This window comes from Sorex araneus, chromosome 3, assembly GCF_027595985.1.
Source record: "Sorex araneus isolate mSorAra2 chromosome 3, mSorAra2.pri, whole genome shotgun sequence".
Taxonomy (NCBI): Eukaryota; Metazoa; Chordata; class Mammalia; order Eulipotyphla; family Soricidae; genus Sorex; species Sorex araneus.
The window spans coordinates 159366344-159393392 of NC_073304.1; positions in this window are offsets into that span (position 1 = coordinate 159366344).

The following is a 27049-nucleotide window of genomic DNA, read 5'->3' on the forward strand; positions in this document are numbered from 1 at the left end:
GATACAACGTTTGCTTGTAAAATTAGTGGCATCCTTGGTGGTTACAATGAGGAAGAAAGTTAGACACAGAATCATCATTTCTCAAAGAGGTAACTCCAAGTGCCTGTAGGGTAGGTACCCTCGAGATTCCTTGGGAGAGATTGTTCCTTTGATTCCTGGATGTCTCTACTTAAGACAGAAGGTAGGTTTGTTGGAAGAATGTAGAGAGAGTGAGGGGGAGGGGGCTGGGCAATTGAAGTGGGGTTTCAACCTCAATCCTGGCCTTGTGAATAAGGGCACAAGTAGCTATAAATGGAGTCAAGTGATTTTACTTCTAAGTCCAGCTTCTGTGTTTGGTCTGTCTATTTTTTGGCCTTCCTTAGTTTTAATTGTACTCTTAAAAAAGTCACTGCGAGGTCAAGTTGACATATGCCGCATCTCCAAATGGTAAATGGTCTGCAATGAGGTTAATAATTGCTGCGTACTCAGCTCCACTGATTTCCTGTAAAAGAATATTACTTGCTAACAGCAATAGAATGTTCCTGAAGGTCTTTGGGCTTGTTTCTATTGAACACTTGAGTTTCAAGTTTGCTGCTCAGGGAGAAGTTTCTGCTTCTGTAGGGGGTTAATGACTTATTGATAAAACCTTAATTATCACTAGATTCTTTTGTATGCTTTTAATTCTGAAAATATTTGAGGAGGGGGAACTGGTTTTCCAAATGTAAGTAGCAGGTCAAGAGGTGTCTTGTCTTCAGCTTTTCCAGGCATGCTAGTTCCAATCAGGAAAACAATGACCCCCTAGATACTCTGAAGCTGCACCTCACCGACCATGTCTGGCCATCCTCAGAGGCCTGGTTTCATGATGTGGGTCAGTATCCCACTGCTTTTCTCTAGGCCATTCTCTTCTTCCCCCCATTCCACAACTCTATCTCTTGTTCTATCAATTTGGGGTCTCTCTGATGCTAAAAATTAATCAACTCCATTGTAGCTATTCCAAATAGATGTGTGGAGTAATTTGAGGAAGAACAGAGGGACATCTCCAAAGCCAGATAAAATTAGGCTCATCCTTGGGTAGAGGTACTGGCATGCAACAGTTTGCCATGAGCAAACACACCCATTGCAACTGCAGCTCCAGAACTGAACAGAAGTCAGAGAGAGGCATGGGTATCAGGCGGTTCCAACCAGCCATAATTGCAGTGCCAAAGCTCGTTTATTCAAGTCTCCCTCAAAGGCAGGTTCCAATACTTCATCAATGCTTCATTTTGAGATTTCCCTGAAAGTCATTAAGGAGTGTAGTGCTGATTGGATTTCCAGCCCAGCTCAAAGTCTAGTTCATCACAATATCACCAGAAAGAGTTCTCCAGCTGATTGGACTTGGCTTACTTTAGACAAGAGTCAGTTCTGGCTTATTTTTGTTGTTTTCCTCCCCCTTTTTCCTCTCCCTTACCCCCCATAACTAAGATTCTCTAACTACACACATTCAACTCTTTGGAGAAGCTGTCCATAAAACATCCCTTATGTTTTTTAAAACAACCCTTTGTGTTTTAAACTCTGACATGAAATATGATGGAGTAAAATGTGAATTAATGTTGAATGGAATTATTTGCAATTGGAGCCCTTTAAAAAATACAAATTAAAAAATTTAAAAATACACATATGTGTATATACACATTTGTATTTAATTCACATGACCTAGGGAGAGCAGGAACCAGAAGCCATCATTACCAATGGGAGGAAATCTCTCCCAGTGATGTCCTTCTTCCCACTTAGATGCAAAGTCAAGGGCTACGGTAAATACAGATGTGATCTTAGGGGGAAGTGATCTTAGTCTGTCTGAGAAGCAGTTCATGACTAGAAAAGCAAACTTTGCAAGTGCAGGAGAGTCTATCAGCCTGTGGATACTAGCGCACATTTCCTGATACCACCTGTTGGTGCCCCTTTGCCTAATTAAGCAAGCTCAGACCAATGAGCATGCAAAGCAGGAGAGAGACCTGTCCTCAACTGCAAAACAGCCCACTGGGCTCGTACCAACGTGTTCCAGTTTGGCACAACTGTGCGTTTCCATTTGTTACACTGATGACTGACCTTGTACTGCTCTGTGTTCAATTATGTATTGCCTGTTCTCATTACAGACCTTCAAACGACCGCAAAAATATATTCATTTAATGCTTTTTCTGTTCTTTTAAAAATTTCATCACTCAGAAAGGAGGAAGAAAATGGTTTGCACATTAGTACTGGGGATAGACTCAGATTCATTCGGTGTACTTAAATTGCTCTGATAATTGCAGCAAAGAAACTCTTTCACTTGAAATAACTGCATAGCAGCTAGGAAAAATATATTTGGGGTCTTAAGTATTCAGATATTTGGCATATACTAACAGTCTCAATTTGGAGCTCAATAGTAACATAGTATAAACATTTGGGCAGAGTGAGGGGGGAAAGAAAGAGACCAGGGTGGGACTTTCGAAAAATGATGGAAAAAAATAAACAGATTTAGATGAGAATCTTTGACACACTAAAATGGGAGGGTGTATTTTATTCACAGAAGATTGAATAAAAGATTTTGGGGACTCTTATTCATGGAAGAGGTGATTTATAAAGTTTTTTCTCTTTACATTAGTTGGTGCTTTATCATTCCTATTTTGGGAAGGCCTGAATATTTTTGGAAAACAGGGCCAGGGCTTCAATGCAAGAGTCCAGGAATGGGGAGTCTTGGACCAACAGTGTTTGGGGTGACATGTGGTTCCAGGGATCAATTCAGGGTTGACTGGGAATGCACCTCATTCCATACTATCTATTTGATGACTGGAAGTCAGGATTAAGCTAAGTGAAAATAATAAATAAAATATACATGACAAGTGATGCATAGGTCAACGTTTTCTTCCTCTGTCAAGGAAGGACAAGGAGGCCATTCCTGCCATTGTCTGTGGTGAATTACAGTCTTGTCAGCAGGCTCGGACTATAGGATCAAAGGACATGGCATTTATGCCGTCACTATATCTCCTTTTCTGATGCCTGAAAGTTATTGAGGTCAACAATGAACTTAAATGCTAATGCCTATGAGAGAGGTCACTTAGTTACTTATATTCTTGCCCAGGGATGAGGCAATGATCTCAATGTCTAGCCTGAGAAATAATAAATAGGAGAGAACTGGGCCGGGGGAAGGTCTTTCCTGGGTGGGGAACAGTAAAAAGAATCACAAAGAAGGAGAAATAGCTTATGGCACACCGGATTTCCATATAGAGAGAAAGAAAGGTTTTTTCTACTTTGTATTTGCACACGGACCTACTCTGGTGATGGGTAAGGAAAGAATCAAAGAAATCTATTTGACGTTCAGATGCCCTGCTTGAGTTTTATGCGGAGACTCATGGGCGAAGGACTAATTTGTTAGGTACTGGAACACTGCAAGGTAAAAAGTCAAGAACAGAGATCAAGGGACAGTATAAAGATCCCCAGCTGACAAGTTACATGGGTCTAACCTATTGTTCGAATTTTCTACCATTATAATAAAAGCTAGTGGAAACTCTAAGTGAGTGTGAGGCTCTCTTAAGTGTAGAGCCCTTGACCAAAAATCCACAGGACCCTAAATGGAGCACCTTTGCCTGAAACTCTGCCCACATTTTCTTTCTGCTATTGACAAGCCTGGCCAATGAGGAACCCTGGGCATAAGCCACCAGTCTCTCCATACTTGGGAATGGACATGTGTCTTTTAGAATGAAGCCAACCACCCTCCACCCCAAACCTGATCATCAAATAATTTATCCTTATTAATAAGGCAAGATGAATGCCATTCATCATTTTTTGATTTTCAAACAAACAGTATTGTCACTATGAGAACATCACATTATTATGACTCATTACAGGAAACATCAATTCAAAGCAACAGGCAGAATATGAAACGATTTAGACATGCAACCATTTGTTTCCGTGACACAATGACAGGACCATCTATTAGTGTTCCTAATTCTTTTCACCAGTCGAGTGCAGTGTGGCGGTAGAGAGCCCACTGACAGGGTCTCACTGAACTGGATATTCTCTTCTTGCTGACCTCTTCATCCCTTATATTCAACCAAGAGATGCCATGGATATCTAACACACTGCCAGGTGCTGAGCTCTGTGAGGGAAATGTGTGGACTGAGTGGAGGGAGGTGGTTCCCAAGCTATAACATCTGCTTGCCCACGCACGGCTTCTTGAGACTGAGTCTCCCCACAATTGCCTTTGATCCAATCTTCCAGGGACACTTTGAGGATCAAGATGGGAAATTTCCTCTTGGTTCCCCATAGCTGAGAGAAGTGCATTTTCCAAAGCACTTCCAAAATGGCATTTTTGCATCTCTCGAGGCCCTGCACCCATACTCCTGCTCACCCTGTCTTTAAGTGACCGTATCTGCGTTCAGTCACGCTTGCACCCCCCCACCCTCGTTTTCAACTTCGCAGAGCGAGGCTTCCGGCACTGCCCAATGGGGACTCTTCTTGATCCCCTTCTCTGCAAGGTGAAGCCCTTTCTGGGGTATGCAAGCAAATAAGGAAACTTCACTGGAAGGCCAAGTCTGATCTGGGGCTGCCTTTTCAGAGAAACTCCTCATTATAAAAGCATCCAATAACCTACTTTGAAATATAAAATAGGCCTTTCAGGCTGCAGATGAAAAACATGGCATTTAAGATTTGTCTTGAACACTTCCTTCCAAAGGCAGCTTAATGAATTCCAGAATTTAGAAGGAGTCAGGGAAGTATCCTCTTGCTTATTCTTGGCTCCCTTAAGAAATTAATGCACCTATGATTTATGGGGGCCACTCCAAAGCATGATGTATCAAAGATTCATTTGCATGGCATATTGGGTAGCAATTCATCTCTAGAACTATCTTCAGGGCTGGGTGATGTACGGATATCCCCCCCATCCCCAAGGAGCAAATGGCACCTTCAAATTAGAATAATTCACGGAGTGCTTACGGCTAAAACAAGACTGCTGAGAAGGGTGCAGAGAAGGTGTGAGGGCACCCCAAGGACAGGGCAGAAGCCCTGAATGTGGGGCTGGAGGAGTCACCAGCCCTGGATTTCTAGGGATCAGGTTAGGAAAAGGAAATGAGAAGCTGCAAAGAGAAAGAACCTGCCAGGGAACTTCCCAAAGAGCAAATGTGTGATTGTCTAGGAGAACAGAGTGTGAGGCATGAGTTATGGATAGGACCAAAGACACCATTAGCCTTTGGCTAAATACCTTCAAACCATAAAGGCCCAAAAGGTCCTCAGTGTTTCTGTTCTAGTTCAGGCTTCTGGGGTGGTGTGAGAGTGTGGACGTGGGGGTAGGAGGACCACGGGAAAGATCTGCATGACAGGGAATATATCACCTCACCCTCATCTCCCCCACAGCCCTCCATGGGTCCCTCTGCTCTAGGGAAGACATGAATTTCAGGGTGCTTAGGACCATGGAGGTTTAGTATCCCCCATCACTGTGAAGACAACTGGCCCTCTCCATCACCAGGCAGCATATTCAGGGACTCAACTCACAACAGGGAGGAAATATCTATAGGATTATGGGGGCTTCAGGGTCTGTGGTAGTTCTGTCGGGACACGGATATTTCTCTTGTCATCAGTCCCCCAAAAATGCAAGTTGACAACTATTTACATGGCTTTGCGGTTGTTTTTGGTCTGATGAGTCATGCAGAGGAGAGATCGGATACCTGGGAACACGGAGAAACCAAGAAGAGCTCATCTCAGATGAGGGACTTGGTGATTTACAAATATGGACCAGGAGGTCCAGAAACCCACCCCTTGTGAACCAAAAAGATGACCTCAGGGTCCCCTTTGGCTCTCTAAAGAGCTCTGGCTAGCTAATAAATGGCATGGCCATCTTCTTGTTTCAACTCTGCACCCCAGAGAGTTTGTCCTCCAACAGCCAACAGAGAATTGCAGAACCAGGTTATGTAAATCCCATGCAGAAACCTCTGCCCTGGCCTCACACATCTTTCACAATAATGAAGAATGTCTCAGTGTAGCATGGAGCTCTGCCTCCATCTCTCTGCTTTCATTCCTCCAGCTCTGCAGGTTGCCCCTGCCTCAGGCTAAGCTGTACCCCTTGATCCCCTTGTCTGAATAAAGGGTGCTCACCTCAGATCTCTGAATAGGATATTCTCACTCTGCAGAGAGTTCTACTCCAAGAGACTCTTCTAGCTCACATCATCTTTAAAATTCTTTTAAAATATAATCTAACAGGACAGAGCCTGAGCAATAATATAGCATGTATTATTGCCTTGCATGCTGTCGACCAATGTTCACTTCCCTTGGCACCCTTATATGGTCCCCTAAGCTCAATAGGAGTTACCCATAAGCATAGACTCATGAGTAAGCCATGAGCACTACCAGGTGCGGCCCCAAAACAAAATTATCAAACAGGACTAAAAAGAGAGCACAGGGGTTGACATGTACATGCATGTGGCCAGCCCTACCTGGATTCCTGGCAGCACACACTCTCCAGAGAATCACAAGGTGCAGCTGTGGAAGCACTGGGGTAATCCCCAGCACTGGGGGCCCAAGGGGTACCACATCCTCAGACCCTCACATTGAACCATCAGTCCATATGACCAAGAACCGCCGGGAGGAGCCTCTGAGACCCTGAGAATTGCTTGGAGGATTTGTCCCGAAGTTAAATAAATATCACTTGCCAGAGAAATCTTCTTAAGTTCTCTATTCTGATGCTCTCAAATATTTCCCTTTCATCCTGCTTTTTCTTCTTGATATATCCTATCAAGTAAGGAGAGGCAGCTAAAATCTCAGGGCTGGGAAGAATAGAGACATTACTGGTGCCCGCTTGAGTAAATCAATGAACAATGGGATGACAGTGATACAGTGATACAGTGATATTCTATCATTTATATCATCTGTGTTTGTGACTTATTGTCTCATTTAGAAAACAAGGTTCCTAAGAATAGAAAGTTGGTTTTCTTTTTCTTTTTCAATTTAATTTTGGTATCTAGAGTTTAGCAAGATGCCTAGTGAAATTAAAACCAAATGATGTTGATGTTACAGGCAGAGAAGAGAGAACTGAGCTTCAATCTGTCGATAACAATGACTTGAGTACCATTAACAGAGCTGAAAAGCTGGAGATTATATGTAGTAGAATTGTAAGCTATAATGCAAAACAAGGGTGATTATTCATACTGTTCTTGTCACTGTCATCAGCACATAGACTAGACAGACTCGATTACATCCCAAGATCTTTCATTCATATGTATTTTCTGTTAGGATCATTATGTATTGGCATTTGTTTTTCTTAAATGTACTAAAAGTGTTTCTGATAAATCCTTTTACTGCACAAATAAGCATTTCATTAATTAAAATATTCATGAGTCATCTTGAGAATACAGGATTTTGTGTTTAATTCAGGACCAAAGAGTCTAAGTGAATTACATCAAACTATATATCGCACCAATGATGAATATGGATATAAGGGGAAAAGGACCAAACCCAAGAGATGGTACAAGGGTAAGGATAAGGCATTTTGTTTGTGGTGTAGCCAACCCAAAATGCATCCCCAGCACCGTATACCGTCCCCTGAGTACTGTTAGGAGTGTCCCCTGAGCACTGAGGAATGGACCCTGAGCAACCCCAGGTGTTGCCCAACCTTCACCACCCCCCCCAGAAAATATTAGTAGTATTGGGCTGGAGAGATAGTAAAGGGGTTACTACATAGTAAAGTTCCCTTCATGTGGCTGACCCCAGTTGGATCCTTGGCGCAACATGTTTCTCAAGCACCATAGGAGACTCCTGAACATAAAGCCAGTACTAACCCCTGATTACTCCCCTCCAAAAAAGTACAAGAAAAAGAGAAAGTATCATACTTTAAAAACAACATCTGCTAAATTAAAATGAGAGAAATATTGGCTTTAAGAGAACTGACATAGTAGTAACTCTGTATTGGCCCAGGAGCCCTCAGGAAAAGGTCAACCAAGAGGTGGCAGCCTAGCAAACAAACCTGTATGAATTCAAGTGTACAGACACATTCAGTCTCTGGCCTCCCCAACAGAGGGACGAGGAGAGAGGGACCACAAAATTAATGGTCAAAATAGCCCATTAAATTCTAGAACTGAAAAGCTTTTATACAAAATTTGAGGGGGGTTGAGGTACAGGACTGCACGTAGGTGTGATTGATCACTCACAGAGGTAAAGTGTTTCAATGGAGGCAATTATCTTGGGGGAATTAACTCAAGGATATATTCTTGAGTCATAGACTTGGGTGCATACTGAGTAATTCACTCAGAAGCGATAGCCTCCTATATTTCTTTTCTCTTTCCCTTGCTGCTAGTACATATTTAACAATTAAGTTTACTTATTACTAATATTTGCAGTTATTTGGATAAACACAGTAAGACATATAATTCCAAAACTTAGTTCTCTGGGCTCTGGAGGCAGAGCCCACTGGGCTTTTACCGTAAATCCCAGACTAAGTCATTAGGCTGTTATAGCTTGTACTCCCCATGGAGTCTTATCATCTAGGTCATCAGGGCTTGCATCAAGACCGTGCTCTATGCCATCTAGACTGTCTCATTTGATGCCAGGGTATCCTTGCTGCTTGCCCCGGCTCCAACCAGAGGTCCTTTGGTGGGACTCACCCTTTCGAGATGTTAGGAACTATGGTCAATCAGGCAACTGAGGTTAAGTCAAGTAAGTATGTCAGATGCCCAGGAGTAAATATTATTCAGAGTCAATCAACCCCCAGATATTTAGAGCATAGCATTAACGGTCTTTCTGTGTTTAAGCAAAGAACATTCCTTAAGTATAAAATATATCATAGAGAAAAATGCAAAATATGAAAATGTTATAGGGGAAAAAGAAAAGCAAGTAATTCACTACAGATACAAAGTCCAGAATCACCAGAAGGATTGACTTTATAAGTAACCAAGCCTGACTTGGAGATTTAGTAGCTAATAATAAAAGGTAAAGCACAAAGGAAAGATTAAAGCTAAACTCGGGAAATTAGGAGTCCCCCTAAGAGCACTGTGAGCTTCTCTGGTGGGATGAAAAGAGGCGATTCACTGATGAAGCCTAAAATATTTAGAGTTAATATCCAAAAAACCTTCACCTGCCAGAAGGCTGATAATCCAGTAACAGATGTCAGAGTGTGTCTCTGACAAGTTAAGACAGTTCTGTGCTCAAAGACAATTCTTGAACTATAGCATGACTAAGCTTGTGACAAGGCAAGAATCCATAATAACTGTTGCCTCCCACAGCTTTCTGGTGGTCCCATCTCCTAGTCCTCTGTCCTAATGGAAGTTATCAACAGAGTTCACAAATGAACAGAGAAAAGAGAAAACATTGTTGGATAGTGGCAACTCTAGGTCCATGGACCCTGCAAATATTTTTAGCATTTTTATAAATAAATATTCTGGAACCCAGCACATTTCCAAAGCTTCTACACAATTTAATAATCCTTGTATCTAACGGAACCAGGATGGTTTTCACACAGATCAAGGTCTCTGAAACAACCATGAGCACCCTCTGTGTGTATGTGTATTTGTGTGGGCACATGTGAGCATATACTCGCATGTACAGGCATGTGTATGCATATAGTGCCACAGATCAAACATGGGGCCTTATCCACATTTGAGCTACATCCTTGGCTCTTATTTTCATTTCCAGAGTTTTAGAACCAATAAGACATTTTCTTGCTAGGGTTTAAGCCAAGTTCATGACCAGGCGCATGCATCTAAAGCAATTTAAAAGAATCAGAGCTAACGCAATTGAATTTAGAACCAATTTGTTTTCATTCTCTTAGGGAGAGAGAAGTCAACTACTACATTTCCCACATCAGACTTTAATGCTGTCTAAGGACCCCCACTTCCCCTTCTCTCACTGAATTCCTGAAATCTTACTACTTCATTCTGAGTCACAAACAGAGGCTCAGTGGCAGCAGCAAATACATGGAAGTCAGAAAATCCCCTCCATGCAGAAAGCTGGCTAGCTTTGCCTTTGTAATGTGAGACTCCGGAAAGGTAGCATTTATATATGAACAGCTCACTCTATTAAATGTTTCATTATAGGGGCTGGAGTGATAGTATAGCAGGTAGGGCTTTTGCCTTGCACGCAGCTGACCCGGGTTCAATCCTCAGCACCCCATATGGTCCCCCTGAGTACTGCCAGGAGCAATTCCTGAGGCAGATCCAGGAGTAACCCTTGAGCATCACTGGGTATGATACAAAAAGGAAAAGAAAGTTACATTATACACTCTGAAAGGGATGGTTGAGCATAAGATATTTGTTGAGAGATCAACTCTAATCTCCAAGATTCACATTTTCTTCCCGAGTACCAAAATCATGGTTCACTTTTAACAATAAAAAGTCAATAGCCTCACGCTTCTCAGAAACACATTAAGTTTAATAAATATGTGCTAGCACCAAGCGTTTCATGCTTACTGGAGAGTAACAGGAAGAGTATGATAGAATCTGTGAACTTTAGACAATTTAAATTTCCTATGAAAAACAGAAAGTATAAACATGATAAATTTCCATTAAAATAACACCTGCTAATATGAACAAATAATCAGCGTCACAATAAGCTCGAAAATAAAGGAAACTTCTCTGCCCTCTAGCCATTCCTTTCTCAAAACTTGCCTGCCATTCAGAAATGCAACAGACTGGATGACTGGACACCAGCTGACTTCGTAGAGCAGAAGCTGCCCGTTCAATGTTCCCAGGTAAGTCATGCATACGTTAACATTTAAGGAGCAAGGGGTGAGTCTGCGACAATAACCTCTCTGAGACCTGTCAGAATATGTTCAGGCTCCACGCAGTCAGCAGGATCATCTCTTTGAAATGCGCATCTCATTCCTCCTTCTCCAGCTTTAGACTCCGAGGGTGCGGTCCTCACTCCAGGTCCACATGTAGAAGTGAACTTAATCATCGCGCCTCACTAGGGACCCTGTCTCTCCCATTATCCAGCGCCTACCTCCCATTCCAATTCCCAGGCATCATTATATTGTCACACCATCTCACCTTTTGAATCAAATCACCCATACAGTGGGCTTACACCCTGCTCCTCTGTTAGCATTCCAAATTCCTACTGGTCTCCTAAAATTCTGATCCGATGCCATGCTGTCTGTGAAAATTCCCGAGGTCTCCTCAGGCAGAACTGATAGTTCTCTCTTCTGGAGTCCTGAGACCCTTTGTTCCCAACTCAGTTGTCCCACTTACTTCAAAGGTTTGTCCTCAGTGGTACCTGGGGGGGAACTTGAGTAGTGGTTTCATTCAAGCAGCTGAGTAGATGGGACCACTGAATTCCATAATATCTAAAATTATAGATAACAATTAGAACTTGGTTCTCAAGGTTATGAGAAGAGATTTGTTAACTGTACCAGCACAATAAATGCAAATTTTAAGGCAGTTACCTAAAATAGTTTGTTTAGTCTTAAGGAAAAATGTTCCCATACCACAGGAAGAATATATGGCATATATATGTATATATATATATATATGTGTGTGTGTGTGTGTGTGTGTGTGTGTGTGTGTGTGTGTGTGTTTTAGACGGGTCATATTTGGCAGTGCTCAGGGGTTATTCCTGACTCAGCTCTAAGGAATGACTCATAATTCTGTACTCAGGACAGACCCCTGTCTGTGCCTAGGGGACTCAAACTGTGGTCAGCAGCAGGAAAGACCAGCAAAATGCCTGTAGTATCCCTCCAGCCCACCAGGGCTTCCGACACTGTAAGATTGCCCATCTTTAGAACTTCTGAGTTGCATGCTTTGGTTAACTAAACTCCCCAAGTTGAATTCCATAATATCTAAAATATGGATAACAATTAGAACTTGGTCCTCAAGGTTGTGAGAACTAAGAGATTATTGATGAGAAAGATTATTAATGAGATAACTAGAAAGTACTGCACATACAAGATGGATTCCTTTTCATGTATTGATTCTCTTAACAAACTTCGAATACTTACTTCTTCCTGAAACTTGTGATGGATATCAGAGCTATCTACATTTTTCAGATGAGATAATATCAGCTCAAATAACAAAATGCCTGCAAGGAGCTAAAACACAAAAGCAAGTGCCTGGGCCAGAGCACATTTGTCGCTGTTCACAAACTCCCAAAGCATAAGCAATTTTTGGAGAAGACACCACATAGCAGGCGCCCTGTCAATTACGTGTCCCACCGCCCTCCAATTACCCTGATTCAGGGTAAAATGATGAAAATCCTAAATTAGAATGCTTTATAATTATCAGCTTGTACCATGTCTAGACAGATACAACTGCAAAAATCAGACAATTCTGGATTCTGAACGTTTGCAGCTCCTCCAAGGAAGAATTTGTCTCCCTCTTCACCCAGACTCCTCTGTGCCTCTCCCAAGAGACCTCCACCCCCTGAAACTTCTGAAGGAACCTGAGCTTTCCCCTGCTCCCCCACCCCACACTGACTCCAGCCAGCTCCCTATTTCCAAACCCTGCAGTACTTGACTGATCCCGAGTGTGTGCCCATGATCTCCATGATCAGAATGTGCCAGGGCTCCATCCTTAGTGTATTCATTCCTTCAAGCCCTGGGATGTCTCATTCTCTTGCTGAGTCACTTCAAGTTCTGGACCAGAGAGGAAGAAACTGTGAATGTTCTGATTGGGCCGCCCAGCAAGTTACTAGAGGTGGGCAGGGGGGGCAGGGCTGGAATCTCCATCTCAAACACAAGGGGTCCTGCTCCTACTCTGACCCTGAATGCATCCACTTCTGACTCTGAGAAAACAAAGCCCCTACCCAGGCCACCCCACTTTCATGCTCACTGACCCCTCTTTTCTCATCTGGAAAAGGAAGCTGGTAAGCTATGAGAGCTGATGAGACTTTTTCATGGTTACCGACAGCTTCAGCAATGCCTGGCTTTTTCCATGACAGAGCTCAGACTTCCCAGGCTTGGTTTCTTCCAGGTTAAAACCAACCACATTTGGAGCCAAAATTCACGGACACCCCAGCCCCGCCTCTATCCTACTACTCGGGGAGAATAATACAGTCTATTTTGCAGACCCTGTCACTACTCTGCCACATAACATCCTATTATTCTTCTGGAATGGAAGATTAAGTTTCTCAGCGTGTCGGACTGAAGGTCCAATATCACCAAATACATAACCATTTGCTTGCAATTCCCCCGGGGAAAGTTATTACCAACAACTTAGTCTCTGATAAATGACGATGTTTCTAAGGTAGTGGTTTCTATCCAGGTTCCTAAATACACATCATTTACATTTACCCAGACAGCCATGTGTCGCATAAACAGCCATTGATTATTTAAAAACACGCTCCTTTCCGGCTGCGCGATGGCTGTGCAGTTTGGAATTGCTGAATTGCTGTTTTGCATCACACACAGAAGTATATTTAATGATCAATACCCATCCTCATCACCTTCTTAAAGACTATTTGCCATGTTTCTGTGAAAGCAGAGTGGTCACCTGCAAGCCGCAAACAAGCCTATGGACACAGGCGAGTGTTCCCTGAGCCTGCAAGGTTGCTGAAGGGGATGCATCCCAGGGTTATCCCTTCACACATGGCGGGTCTCCGATCCAAGAGAACAAAGCTTCCCTCCCCAAAGCTTCCCTCCACACAGCTTTCTTTCTCCATGGGCACTTCCAGCCCTTGTTCCCAGTCCTTACCCCACCCCCAACCCCTGACATTTAATTTTACCTACAATAGGACTGGCCATTGGCATACCCAGGTGGAAAATCCAGAGAGGTCTGTTCATGTCAGGATGATTATAGCAGCTGAGTGGTTGGATTCAATGCCACAGATTGGTCTTTCTGGTATGAACGAACAGAGTTGAAATCAGGGGTTCCCACACTTAGGTGGCTAACCGCCCCTTCTCAGAATCTCCCTGGAAATTGACCTCCATTAAGGGAGTCCACAGAGAGTGTCCCCCCCCAACTGCCCCTAGGGCATCCACTGCCTCCCTGGGTGGCCCCAGAATCTTCACCCATGAAAGGGAAAATCACCCACTTTGGGAAACACTGATCCAAAGCCATGAGCTCTAAGGCATGGTGACAGGAGGGGGAAAGAGGATCTTGGCCCTTGCTTTCTGCCTCATGGCTTAGCTGAGAACAGCTCCCATTGCCATCTCCTGCCCATGCACTGAGTTGATGCCATCTGAATGCCTGGCTGTCATGTAGCTGGACAGAGACTAAATCTGTCACTGGCTTTCCTGAGTTTCAAATTTCTAGACAGCAGACTTTGGATTTCTTGCCCCCTTACCTCTTCTCTCTGTATATTATATACGCAATTGATATAACATATAAACATGTGAGTATATTGCATAGATGATAGGATTTTATATATATATATATGTGTGTGTGTGTGTGTGTGTGTGTGTAATATGATGTGCAATAATCCGATTCTGACAAACACATCTTAACTGGAAAGTTGGGGCAGGGATGAAGCCAAGGGGCTTTCTCTCTCTACAGCATCTCTGTTCTTCATGTTCTGCACATTCTAAGATAACCCCTGAGTTCCTCTAACCACGTCCTCCAGAACCAATTGTTTGCCTCACACAGACCTCTGCCCAGTTTTTCCTTCGTCACCCTACTCTAATCTGTGACCCTCGTAGAGTAATTTGTCTCCAGGGTTCTCTGATTTACCACCCACAGAATGCATGATACCACCCTGGCCCACGAGCAATGGAGGCTGCCTGGCACATGGACTTACAAACAGAGATATTACCGCAAAGATGAGGTGAAAATTTGTGGAATATAAAGTAACATAGTGGGAGACTAACACCCAAGGATAATGGAGATAAGGACCATGAGGATTGCTCCATGGCTTGGAAGCCAGCCTCACATGCTGGGGGAAAAGGCAGCTGAGATAGTGAAAGGACCACCATGCAAAGGATGGAGGGCTCACCCAGGATGGAAGATGTGTGCTGAAAGTAGACTATGGACCAAACATGATGGTCATTTAATACCTGTATTGCAAGCCATGACACCCAAAAGGAGAGAGAGAACAGAGGGAATGTGCCTGCCACAAAGGTAGGAGGGGGGAGGTTGTGGAGAGATGAAATGGGGGTGGCAGGAGGGAGACTGGGAACATTGGTGGCTGAGAATGGGCACTGGTGGAGGGATGGGTACTTGACCATTGTATGACTGAAATGTAATCACGAAAGTTTGTAAGTCTGTAATTGTATCTCACAGTGATTCATTAAAAATTTTTAAAAAAGAAAAAGAAAAAGAAAGTCAGCCATGCCCTGGCATGGCACACTGAGTCATGAACAAGTCTTTGTGTGAATCTCTTTACCTAATTGAGTCCTCTCTTCTCTGGGCATGCTCCTCTTATCTTCCTCAGCCCACCCAGTCCCTGCAAAGCACCTTTCCTTTATCATCGCCCATGCACTGCGGATGACCAGTGGGTGCACCAAGAATGAAGCCGCTGGACCTGGCTCCTGCTGCCCGCCTCTTCCACGGTTCAGTCCAGGTCCTCTCTCCTCTGAGGGAAGAGCATGAGGAACTCTGCACTTGTGTTGAACATGTGGGCGCATGAAGGAAGTGAGGCCCCTGCCTTTCTAAGAACTAACATGCCCCTGAACTCAGGGAAGGAGGGTGGGGGGAAACGAGACTGAGAAATGAGGACTAGGAGTTTTCTCCCATCCCCACTCGAGGAACAAGGTTCCCGTTATTCTGAAGACCTGTCTCAATAGGAGCAATCTAAGAAGTTTCTGGGGAAAAAATAGAACTCCCATAAGACCCAGCAATGCTACATCTATCCCCCAAACACAAAACCATTAGTTTGAAAGGACATGTGCATACTTATGTTCATCGCCACACTTCGTGTAACAGCCAAGATTTGGAAGCAACCCAAATGGCCTGAAATGCATACAATAGATGCAGCTCGAGGAAAAAACAAAATCACGCAATGTGTAGCAAGGTGGATGTTACTCGTGGACATCATGCTGAGTCAAGTCTATCAGAAGGAAAGGAACAGATACAGAAGGGTGTCTCTCGTCTGCAGGATTTAAAGATACACTGAAAAGTAGCAATAAAGAACCTTCAAAGGCAACCAAACAGGAGAGCTCAACACAGCTGAGCTGAGGGGATGAGATGAGAAGGGGCATTGTGGTCTCTGAGAGAGAGAGGTGGGTTCCCGAATGATAGGTCTTGTGGGTAAGCAGCCACCACTAAGAGTACTGTAAATCACGGAATCTCTCAGTCAGTCAAAAAGTACAATATGTGGTTTCTGGCACATCGTGCTGACAAAATAGAAAATGATACTATGCTCCCAGTTTGAGGAATGAACAGTTCCTACTTTCCAATTTAGCAAACCCCACCTGGCCCCATTCTCTTCTTCTATGCTTCTATCTCAGACTTACCCTGTGGTCATGGAAGGCACAGCCACTTCATTTCCAGGGCTTTCCATGAGTCCCAGCTGTCACCACCTTCTCAAGAGGGGGCTTGGGTGCAGAGCTGCACAGGACCTTAACATGATTAGAGCTTCGACCATTCTTCTAATGCAGTGGGTGTGTGTGGGGGAGTATGGGCGGGGGGGGGGGCAGAGTTTGCAGAAATCAGATCCAAGCTGTAAGACTCCCAGGAGAGAAGTTTAAAGGATGCTGCCAGGTCATTTTCATTTAAAGAGCTGGCAGGCGTCGATCTGACTTAATTGTCACTGTATTTTTCTCTGCAGAATCCTCTCCTCCTGACCCCCTTTTCCAATCAGCACTTGATGTCTGCTTTGCAGGTCTCTTGCAAAAGACTCCTTCGACAGGAAGCCCCTCCCTGAGACTGGCAGGGCAGGAAGAGGAGCCGGAAGAATCACTCCGTTTTAGCTCTTTGGAGGGAGCTGATTTTTTTCTACAATAGCAAATGGATCATTATAAACTCAGCATAATGAAGCAGTAATTACCTAAGAGGTGATGGATTTGGGGAGATTTTCAAGGCTAAATGATTTGCAATGTATAGTATTGCAGCAATTAAGCTAAAGTGATCACAGGAATGATATACTTGACTCAGGCTCGCCCCTCCTTCCTTCCCTCCCTTCTTCCTTTGTTTCATCCCTCCTTCTTTCCTTATTCCTTCTACCCTCTATTCCTACTTCTGTTCCCTCTCCCCTTTCTCCCTCTGTTCCTTTCTTCATTTCTTCATCCCCACCATCCCTCCCTTCATCCATCTTTCCCTCCTCCTTTTCTTCTTTATTCCTTCTTCCCTCTCTCCCTTTCTTCATTCTTTTCTTCCTTCCATCCTGTGCCCCCTCCCTTCCTCACTCCTTCCCTATTTTTGGTTCCCATCAGATATTTTATTGGAAATCTAAATTTCGGGTACACTGAAAGATTTTGGTGAGGATCCAAGGTCTGGGTAGTGTCCTTGGAACTGGATGTCATATACATACATCTATGTTACAGTACCACTTTAACATGTTCTAAGGCAGTCATGCAGCTCTGCACGCCCACCCCCTATCACCCGCCTGCAAGTCAGAGGACTCTTCAGTGGCACCAGTCACGTGACAGAGGCAGGCTGATAGTTGTCAAAAGTCTCTGTTGGTCACAGCATACTTTATATACTTTCTGCTCAGCCCCAATCCATAAAATGTGGCTCATTCTTCAAAACCAGAGACAGAGCAATTAGGGCAGCTCATTGGGGCCCAAAAACCACTCTGTGGACTTCATCTGTCATTAGAAGAGTGGAAAACGCTAACAGTTGGACAGTGGTTATGAATCTATCAGAGGGCACTGGAGACCAGAGGGAGACATGCATTTGATTCCTTACATCAACTATTTTCTGGAAAACATTTTGTTCTATCAAGAAAAACCTCTTTTTTCCTCTTTTAGAGAAACAGGTATGGAAGATGAGATGAAAGCAGCCTAATTCTGAAAACAGTTCTGTTGGGGGCCGCAGGTTGCACTCCCAGCGCCTCACCACCCCTGCATCTTCACTCTCAGCAGTCTCCATTTCACATCTGGTTTCCCTCTCTAGTCTGCCCTCCCAGGGGGATGGGCTTCTAGTGCAGTTGCTAACCCCAAGCCCTTCTGTTACTGATAAACCTCTCTCAGGTCATGTTGTCATTCATACCAACAGGGTCAACACTTCCCCCCCTCAAAAAAAGTGCCACAGCTAACATCCACCATGATGGATAGATGCATGGATGGGTGGATAGATGGATGGATGAATGGATGCATGAATGGATGGATGGATAGATGGATGGATGGATAATAAGGATCTGTGTTTGCCACTGTGGTTCATACCACTCCCTAGGTATTGGAACAATTGAGGGGGCAGTAATAGTGGCTTCAGGTATAATTGGGCAGATATAAACAAGTTAGATTTCCAGTACTATTCTATCCTTTTATCTGAAGAGAGAAGTAGGCAAATAAATTTAGAAAGTTCTGTAATAGATAAACTAAAAGATACATACAGATACAGATACACAGATAGATGCATACATTATGTCTGGGTTTATATTAAATTGTCTGCCATTGTATAAAGGCATCCAAGTCAGGACTTTTGGGTCAAAAGTCTAGGAAATGAACTCGAGGTGCCTTGAGATCAAAGTGTAGACATTATTAGCACTCTCAGCCATGAGAGGGCAGCATCAGAGATGATTCCAGAGAGTCTGGATGCAGGAGCTCAGACACAAGGGGCCTTCTTCATCCTTCTCTTCCTCGCTACCCGTCATCACTCTCATCTGTTCCTGGCCCTCTGTGCCACATGGCAGGGAGTGGCCATCATCTTCTTTTCTTTCGACAATGCATCAGAATTGTACCAGGAATACACTAATGAGTGAAAAAATAAGTCCTCTGCTGTAAGACACTATGTCCTAGTGTCTGTCAATTACTATTTAATAGCTACTATTTCAGAATCAGCACACACACACACACACACACATACACACACACACATGGCTGAGAAACACTTTTATTTTACCTACATTCAACATCCTAGAAAATGGATGTTTTCATCCTAGAAAGCCAAGTAGTACCAGGCCAGATCCCTGAGGCAGACACTAGCAGGAGGATAAAGCCGTTTGCACTTCATTGCACCAGCTAGTGAAGCAAGGAAAAGCATTTCTTCTAAACAGGAAAAACTCAGACTTACAAGACATCGACTTGAATAGGACCATGTCTGCACAGGTAGAACTGGTCCCCCAGTCCCCCATCCTGTCCTGAGGAATGAAGCGCCCTGGCTCCTGTTGTTACCTCTGCCAAGTTGAGCATGGATTCGAGAGAAGTCTGACCTCTGTGACTCTATTTCCTTAGGGTAGGTTTTGGAGAACTGCTCGACTGTGAGCAGGATGTCACGTTCTGTTCTCTCTGGATTAACAGATATTTTGGTCTGTGACGCCAATCCAAAATGTGCAGAAGGTACAAAGTAACCTTTGTTGAATAAAGAACCATGAGTGGGAGTCTGTGATAGAGAAAAGGGTGCCTGGGCAGGTGGAAAGAGCTGAGGGTCGGGAGAGCTGCCTGGGGCCAATAGTGACAGTGGCCATCATGACCCTCCACGGTGGCTGATGTCTCTCTCAGGCTTTCTCCAGGAGAGCAGAATCAGGCAGGATGGAATCAGACAGGATGGAGTTCCAGAAAGAGGGCTGCCTGCTGGGGTGGGGTATGACCACAGTGTTTTCAGAGTCAGGGCATGGACCTGCCAGTGCCAGATTCAGTCAGGTTCCTTGAAGTCTGGTTTCTGCCATTTGTCCCTGGAAGGGAACAAATGAGCCTCTCTGCTCGACAGCTCCCAGAACTGTAAAATAAAGCTAATAATAGTGCCACTCTTTAAGTCCCACATCTGAATGAGATCATTCTGTCTTTGTCCCTTTTCTTCTGATGAATATTGATGCCTGACATCCAGGGGTACACTGGTGAGGGGTGTGTGTTGGAATTTTGTGCACGAGAAGCCATTATGTATAGTATTGGAAACCACAGAATCTCAATCAATAAGAAAGTGTAAAACAAACAAAACTTAACAGTGCCTCTCTTGACCCCTCATGGAACTGGGCCATTTCTGTGAGCACAAAAGGCAGGTACTTCCCCAAAGCAAATCACATCCTGCTACTCCACCTAATCTCTGTCTGTCAATGTGCCCCATACAAAAAGGGGAACTTTGAAGAAGCTGGAAGGGGAGTTTGCAATTGCAGAAGGCAATCCCGAACCCCAAATTCTGATACAGGCATCAGCAGGCACAAGCAGCCTCTGAAAGACAAAAGTAAAACCTGGAACTAATAGCCATTCCAGAACATTCTTCATGACCTGTCACTTTGGGGCCACCACTTCCCCTTAACTTTACCTGTCTCCTTCCATCTTCCTGCCCAGAAACAACTGCTTGCCACGGTCCAGCAAAATGATTTCCCCGCACGCTGTACAGGGCTCGTGAAATACTGTGGGACTCTCTGAGAGGAAAGGCACTAAGGAAGGTATTATTACTCCGCACAAATTTTAAAACATCATCTTGACAAGGTAACAGGATTGGATCCATTTTCAATTTCTTGGCAGCCTCAACACCCCTAGGGTTTTCAGTTTTCCCATTATCCACGGTGTTAGACAGGTGAGCTCAGACGTGAGGGGCAGTCTTGGAGCCTCGCCTGGGCCTAGAATGAGGAGTGATATCACTATCAGCGGCAGGGAGAGAGCCGGCAGTGGGAGCCAAGCTCATTACCTCTTAGTATGCAGTGTCAACTGTCAGGGTTAAAAATAGTCCACTCTGATGTCTTTAATGGAATAAGCCCTCGCCAGAGCAATAATGGAAAACAAATTGTCTGGGACTCAAATACAATTGAGTGGCTGCAATCTGCATCCTCACTTTCAAGTTGTTGAAATGGATTTGATAAATATCAGCAGAATCACGCTAACCGTGGGCTCCTCCCGGCTGCTGTGACTGACAGCTGTCAAATGCAGTGACAGATCGGGCTGTCTTGGAGGAGAAACATGACTCACAGACCTCATTACAGGTGGAAGGATGGTAGGAACAGACCATTCGGCTATTGGGGTGTCTCTTATCTAAAACGCCAGTGGGGAGGATACACTTGTTTAAATGACACAACTGATTCCTTTGCCACCACATCTATTGGCATCTCTCCGACACCTGGTTCTGCTCACAGCTGGGTCTTCACGTGCAACCATGTCCAACTTGGGCGGCCATTTCTATAGAGAAGCTCCACATCAATGGACTTATTTATTGCACGTCTGCCTCCTTATTTGTGCTATTTATCTCCCCACTCACTATATCTGCCTATTGATTTTCGTGGCTGCTGTTTGCAGGCTATGGCAATGAGTCAGAATTTAGGAATGACACACAATTAGATTCCACCTGCCTAAAAGGATTCCTGAACATCCTGGGTTCTCTTTCAATTTGACTTTTTCTCTTCATCTCTAGGGCCAAGTACTTGAGGAGATTTATCACAGATGGTAGATTAAAGTTCCATTTTGATAGGACAAAGGGAATGAGAGAATGGGAATAGGAGAGAAAGAAGAGGTGAGAACCTTCATTCCACTCTACTTTAGTCTGGGGAAACTGCAGAACTCATACAACTGATTTGCAAGGGTGGCACCCTGGTGGTGCTCAGGGCTTACTGCTGCCTCTTTGCTAAGAGATCACTCTTGGCAGAGCCCAGAGAACCCAGGTGCCAGGGTATTGAAGCCAGATTGGCTGCATGTGAGACAAGTGGCTTACTCAACGTACTATTCTCCAGCTCCCTGCTTTTTAAATTTTTATCAAAAATCTCATTTAAAGGGTTAACGTGCAAACCATTTTTGTTTGGAAAGATTTGAATTCTGTGGTTTTGTAGCTGCTAGTCCTCAGTGAAGATTGCTTTCCAATCTCTCTGAGAGGAACTGCCCCTGGGGGGTGACTGTCAAGAAGTCCCTGTGGATGGGCACCAGCCACTCAGCTCTCAGATCTGTCAATCTTTAGCAGCAACTTGATGTAAAAAAATCAGGAGGCTGGGATGGGAGACGTATGCTAAAAGTAGATAAAGGATCAAGCATGATGGCCTCCCAGTATCCATATTGCAAACCATGATGTCCCAAAGTAGAGACAGAGTAAGAAGGAAAGTCATAGAGGCAGTGGGTGGGGTGGGCGAGGGTGGCAGGAGGGAAACTGGGGACATTGGTAGTGGCAAATGTACACCAGTGGAGGGATGGATGTTCGATCATTGTATGACTGGAATTTAATCATGAAAGCTTTGTAACTCTATCCCACGGTGATTCAATAATAAAAAAATGAAAAAGAAAAGTGAAACAAAATAGAAGGCAAAAAAGTCTGCAAAGCAGCAGCGTGATTCCCTGCTTCTACCTTCTCTTCAAGAATGCTTGTTTCTGGACGGGCGTGTGAAAGTCAGAAGCTACCTCCATCCTCTTTGAAACACATGCTAAGAATTTGACTTCTTGGAACTCTGAAGAGTGTGCTTCAAGGAACCCATGAAGATCATACATTTTTATAACTCGGTGATGGTTATTAAAAAAAAAGAAGAAGTCAATTTGATTCCATTTCAGTTTTCTTAAAAGCTTCGTTGTTTCAAAAGCTTAATTGAAATGAGGGTCAGTCTTATTTCTGACCCAAACATATTTTCCATGGCTCTTCTGGGATGATTTCCAACTAAACTGCCTTCTTTTTAAACAAACTACTTTGCAGTAATATCATAAATTGTTCTCCATCTTTTATTATTAGGAACTAATAATAAGACACACATTTACTGATTTTTTTATTCTGAAAATATCACCTCGTACTTTATTTGAAGTTAATATACTAACCATACTAGAGATGGAAGAACCTATTATTATAAAATTCACAGAGAAAAGACAACTAAAACTAAAGCCATTATTTGATACGAACAACCAACTAGTTAATGGCAAGGAGGACACTTGAACCCTCGATTCAGGACTCGAAAATATATTATATTCATTATATAAGGAGGCTTATAAATACTGGCATGGGGTCCAAGGGGGCATATCTCACCACTGGAAGGAAGCACAGGCACATTTGTATATCTGCCTAGTGTATTTTATTCTCCCTCAGGGGAGAGGACAGGCACCAGTGAAGTGGATAATGTTGCTACTCTTTTTTTCAAGTATTGAGGGAAAATGGTATTCCTCGAGCCAGAAGTCCAGTTACTAGAAAGAGCTATCCAACCTTCTGTTTACCTGCAATCCCTTTACCACATGAGCATGCAAATGGAGATCAATTTTTTTGTTTTTGTTTTTTTTGTGTGTGTGTTTTCTATTTTGTTTGTTTGTTTGTTCGTTTTTAGGAAGCCAAGATTAAAACTCTGGCGTTGGCTCTGTGCTAACTGTAGGGTTAATGAGCATCTTGGAGCAATTGCTGTGAGTCTCCAAACTCTTTCACCCTGGGAGGCCTCAAAAGTGAAGAAGAGAAGCAAATAAAAATTGATAGACCTTGTTCTGGAGGCATTTCTCATCTGAATCAGAGACCATGTAACAAGTGGAAAGAATCACAGTCAACCACCTCTGAACTCTTATTTTCTTTAGTTGTAAAAGTGGGATAATGAAAGCACTGGGTACAAGCTAATATATTCCATATCCCATGCAATTGGTCAGCTGTGTCTACATACAATTTCCCAGCACTCTGGAGGCTACGGTTAGGTGTTTTCCTAACAGAAGCCCAACCTGGCATTTGTCCCATCCTTAAGAGAATGATGAGCTATGCCCACACCTTCCTTTATGAATCACCGTAAGATCAAATTCCCGGCACAATATCTGAACAACTCAGTTGCTATTATTGACTTTCTTTTTTTCTTCCTCTTAAAAGCTAATATTTCCTTCGTGGAGGATACATACTTGTGTATGCATGGTGAACAATAAAACTTTGTCAAATAAATGAATGAAGGTCATGTCTTCTGTGTCAGAAACAGGCATTCACATTTGAGTACCTGAGTGAATATGCCAGATCTTGAAGGCAAAAAAAAAAAAATATATCAATTGGTCCAAAGGCTGTTGAGAGAAGTGAAAATAATGAGAGAAAGGAAAGAATACCCACAAGGGAGAAACAAGAAAACGTGTCAGTTTTCCTGCATCTGACTATCCTTAATTATTCTCTCTCACTTTTTTTTGTACTGACCAGGTGATGTTTTTAGAAACAAAGTTGAAGATATCCAAACACCATGCTGTGCAGATGGCAATGCTCTCAAAGATGAAAGGTGGAACTTCTGCATCTATCAGTTAAACCTGCAGCGAGTCTGAAATATGAATCATTAAGAACATTACATTTCTGTGACTTTGGTTGTTGTGAATTTTGAATAGAAGCAATTTTTTTCTTGACCCTTCAGGAGATAAGCCTGCAAACTGATGGCATGGGAGGAGAAAGAGGATGTTTCTAGACTACTTAATCGTCTATTTACTCAAGGTGAATTAGCTAGGTAGTCTTTCACCCTCTGTGTTATTCCCTCTGTGTAGACTTCTCTCTTCAATTTGTTGTTTGGAATGATCAGAGCCTCTCACCACTCACTGTCTTAAAACACAACACATCAAGGCAGACTTCCAACAGAAACTGCTTCCTGGGCTCAAGAGAGAGTACAGCGCCTGCCCTGCACACAGTCCACTCATGTTAAAACCCTAGTGACCCATAGGGTCCCCAAAGTTCTATCAGGAGTGATCCCTTGTGCAGAGCCAGGCATTAGCGCTAAGCACTGCTTGGTGTGGCTCCTCGAAAAAAATCTAAAGCAACTGCTTCAAAATGATTCTTAAGAGTCCAGATTCTCAAACAGCTAATATCCTAAACAGAGAATAGACTCAACAAACCCTGGTTGGTAAAGGATTTTTTAATAGTGCCAGGGATTGATCTCAGGACTTCATACATGCAAGGCATGTGTTCTCTTGTCACTGTTGTTGGGGATACAACTAGTAGCATGCACCGTCCTAAGACCACTCCCTTCCACAGTCTGGGGTGGGGGAGCCTGTGGATCTGAGGCTCAAGCCTAGCATCTCGCAAAACCACAGCATGTATCACAACCCTTGAGTCAAATCCTCAGTCCTTTCTCCTTTTGGAAGGAGACAGTTATATTGGGTCTCTCTCCTGAATAAACCGATCCTATATCCCGTGATAAGTTAAAGCAACATTTTTGAACTGACGGTTAGTAATTGTTCGTGCAAGTGGAAAAACCGTTGATGGAAGAGAGCTTAATCTGTTAGACAAAAAGTCTGAGAAGCATCTTGATGAAAAGCAACAGAAAGTGAAACAGGATCCTGACCCCACGTGAAGAGTGAACATTTGCCAAGCAGGGAGGGTGAAACATGCTGTTTCTTTATTGGCATAAGAAGCACCCCCCCCCCACACACACACACAAACATTCAATCCTTCCCCAAACTTCCCAGAACCACCACTGCAGTTCTCTGGCTGAAAGTTGTCTAAAGAATTAGGATGAAGTTTTTCAGTCAAGAGAAATCATGAGTCAACCAAACATGGAACGACAGAGGTTGCTTTTCAAGACTGGCCATAGGACAAGCGAGGATCCTTCAGGTGTGGTATATGGCTGCCAAGACAAGCTCCTATTATCTCTTCCTGGGGAAATGCTTTCTTCTTGGGCTCCAGGCTACAGTTATGAAAGGCCTTCCCTGAAGATCTCAGTTAGTGGGAAACTCCCTTTCTTCTGTCCAGTTATCACTCAGTATGTTCAACCCACTCTGATGTGTTTTCAGGAGTGCTGGACCCTGAGCACATGACAATCAAGAAGCCAGGATCAGCTCAAGAATCTTGGTCCCAGTGCTCATTCTTGTTTCAGCACGCCAGACAGCATCAACAACACAGGCTTGTAGTTGAAACCAACACAAGGGGTCTGCTCTCCCCTTACTCAGGCCCTGGAATACTGATCAAGTACTGATTGGAGCTTAAACCGAAGAACTATTAGAAATTCCAGTGAGAGAGAAGGGTAGAGAACGCAGTCTAGGGGATGGAAATAGCTTGAGTAGACGTAGAAGGGTGGAGGGACGCATAAGTAAATCTTTGTGGTTGAAGTATGGGGACAACTGAGGGAAGCAGAGAGCAGCACAGTCAAATAGGCGGGAGGCAAATCAGAAAAGTCAGGGCCAGGATCCAAAGGAGTTTAGATTCCATCCTACTAGCTGTGAGGGAAGCACCTCTGGAGAGATCCAATCAGGAGGGGGGACCAAGGAGGAGGCAAAGGGGCCCTATGGCCTATTGTATGAGAGAGACTGTGGTGATATAGAAGATGGTTTAGTGGGAGTCTGAGCCTCCAGATGAGTTTGGAGGTAGTCCAGAAAAGAGAGACAAAGGGAATTTACATCACGTGTGTGTGTGGTGGTGAAGGGGGAGGGGGCTGAGGACAGCAGAAACCGAGTCTATTGATGGGTTTATGCCTCTTGAGTTACGTAGCATTTGTTCTGTTTGTCCTGTTCTTAGGTTGCTGTGGCCATCTGAATGCTTGTTATCTATGCCCTCCTTGAAACTGTAGGAATCGTAAGGTAATAGTTGATCATATTTATCTTTTCCTTCTTAAAAGGCTTACTGCAGTCTACTGAAATTAGCTAAAATTCCACATATTGTATGTTGAAATATCCCAAATAACTCTGTACTACATAGCAAAGTAGTCAGCAGTAGAGATGGGATCCTGCCTTAGAGATGGGATCCAGCAGTAGAGATGGGATCCTGATTTTCCGTGGCCACTCAGCAATAAGTGGCCACTCAGTGGCCACGGAAAATCATGTCAATAAAAGCCATGTGATCTAATCTCATATCGAGAAACGAAGACTGAAATCTGTTTTCAAAGGCTGCACGCCCCCCCCCCACTCCCAAACCAATCATCTGACTCTGTCTATAAAATACTTTTTCTGATAGAGGAAATATGGGATCACTAACTCTAAATCAACTCCCCATTCTGGTACCGTGTTCCTATCCGAAATCTAGATTGGAACCTGAACGTGTATGCATACTCAAGGGGATAATGTTTAAAGCCTCAGAATTGGGTCACTTCCCCTCACTGTCATTAGCCAGGAATGAGTGAGGCCTTGCTGGGAATTCAATGTAGAAGAGTCTCAAAATTGAAATCAGATTGTGTGCAGTTTGTCCTGAGGGAGACATATTCTAAATTGGACAGGTTGTGTCTCTGAGGTTGCTTGAGGGACATGCAAATGGTGTTATTTTTATAAGAATGCAATGTAATTAAT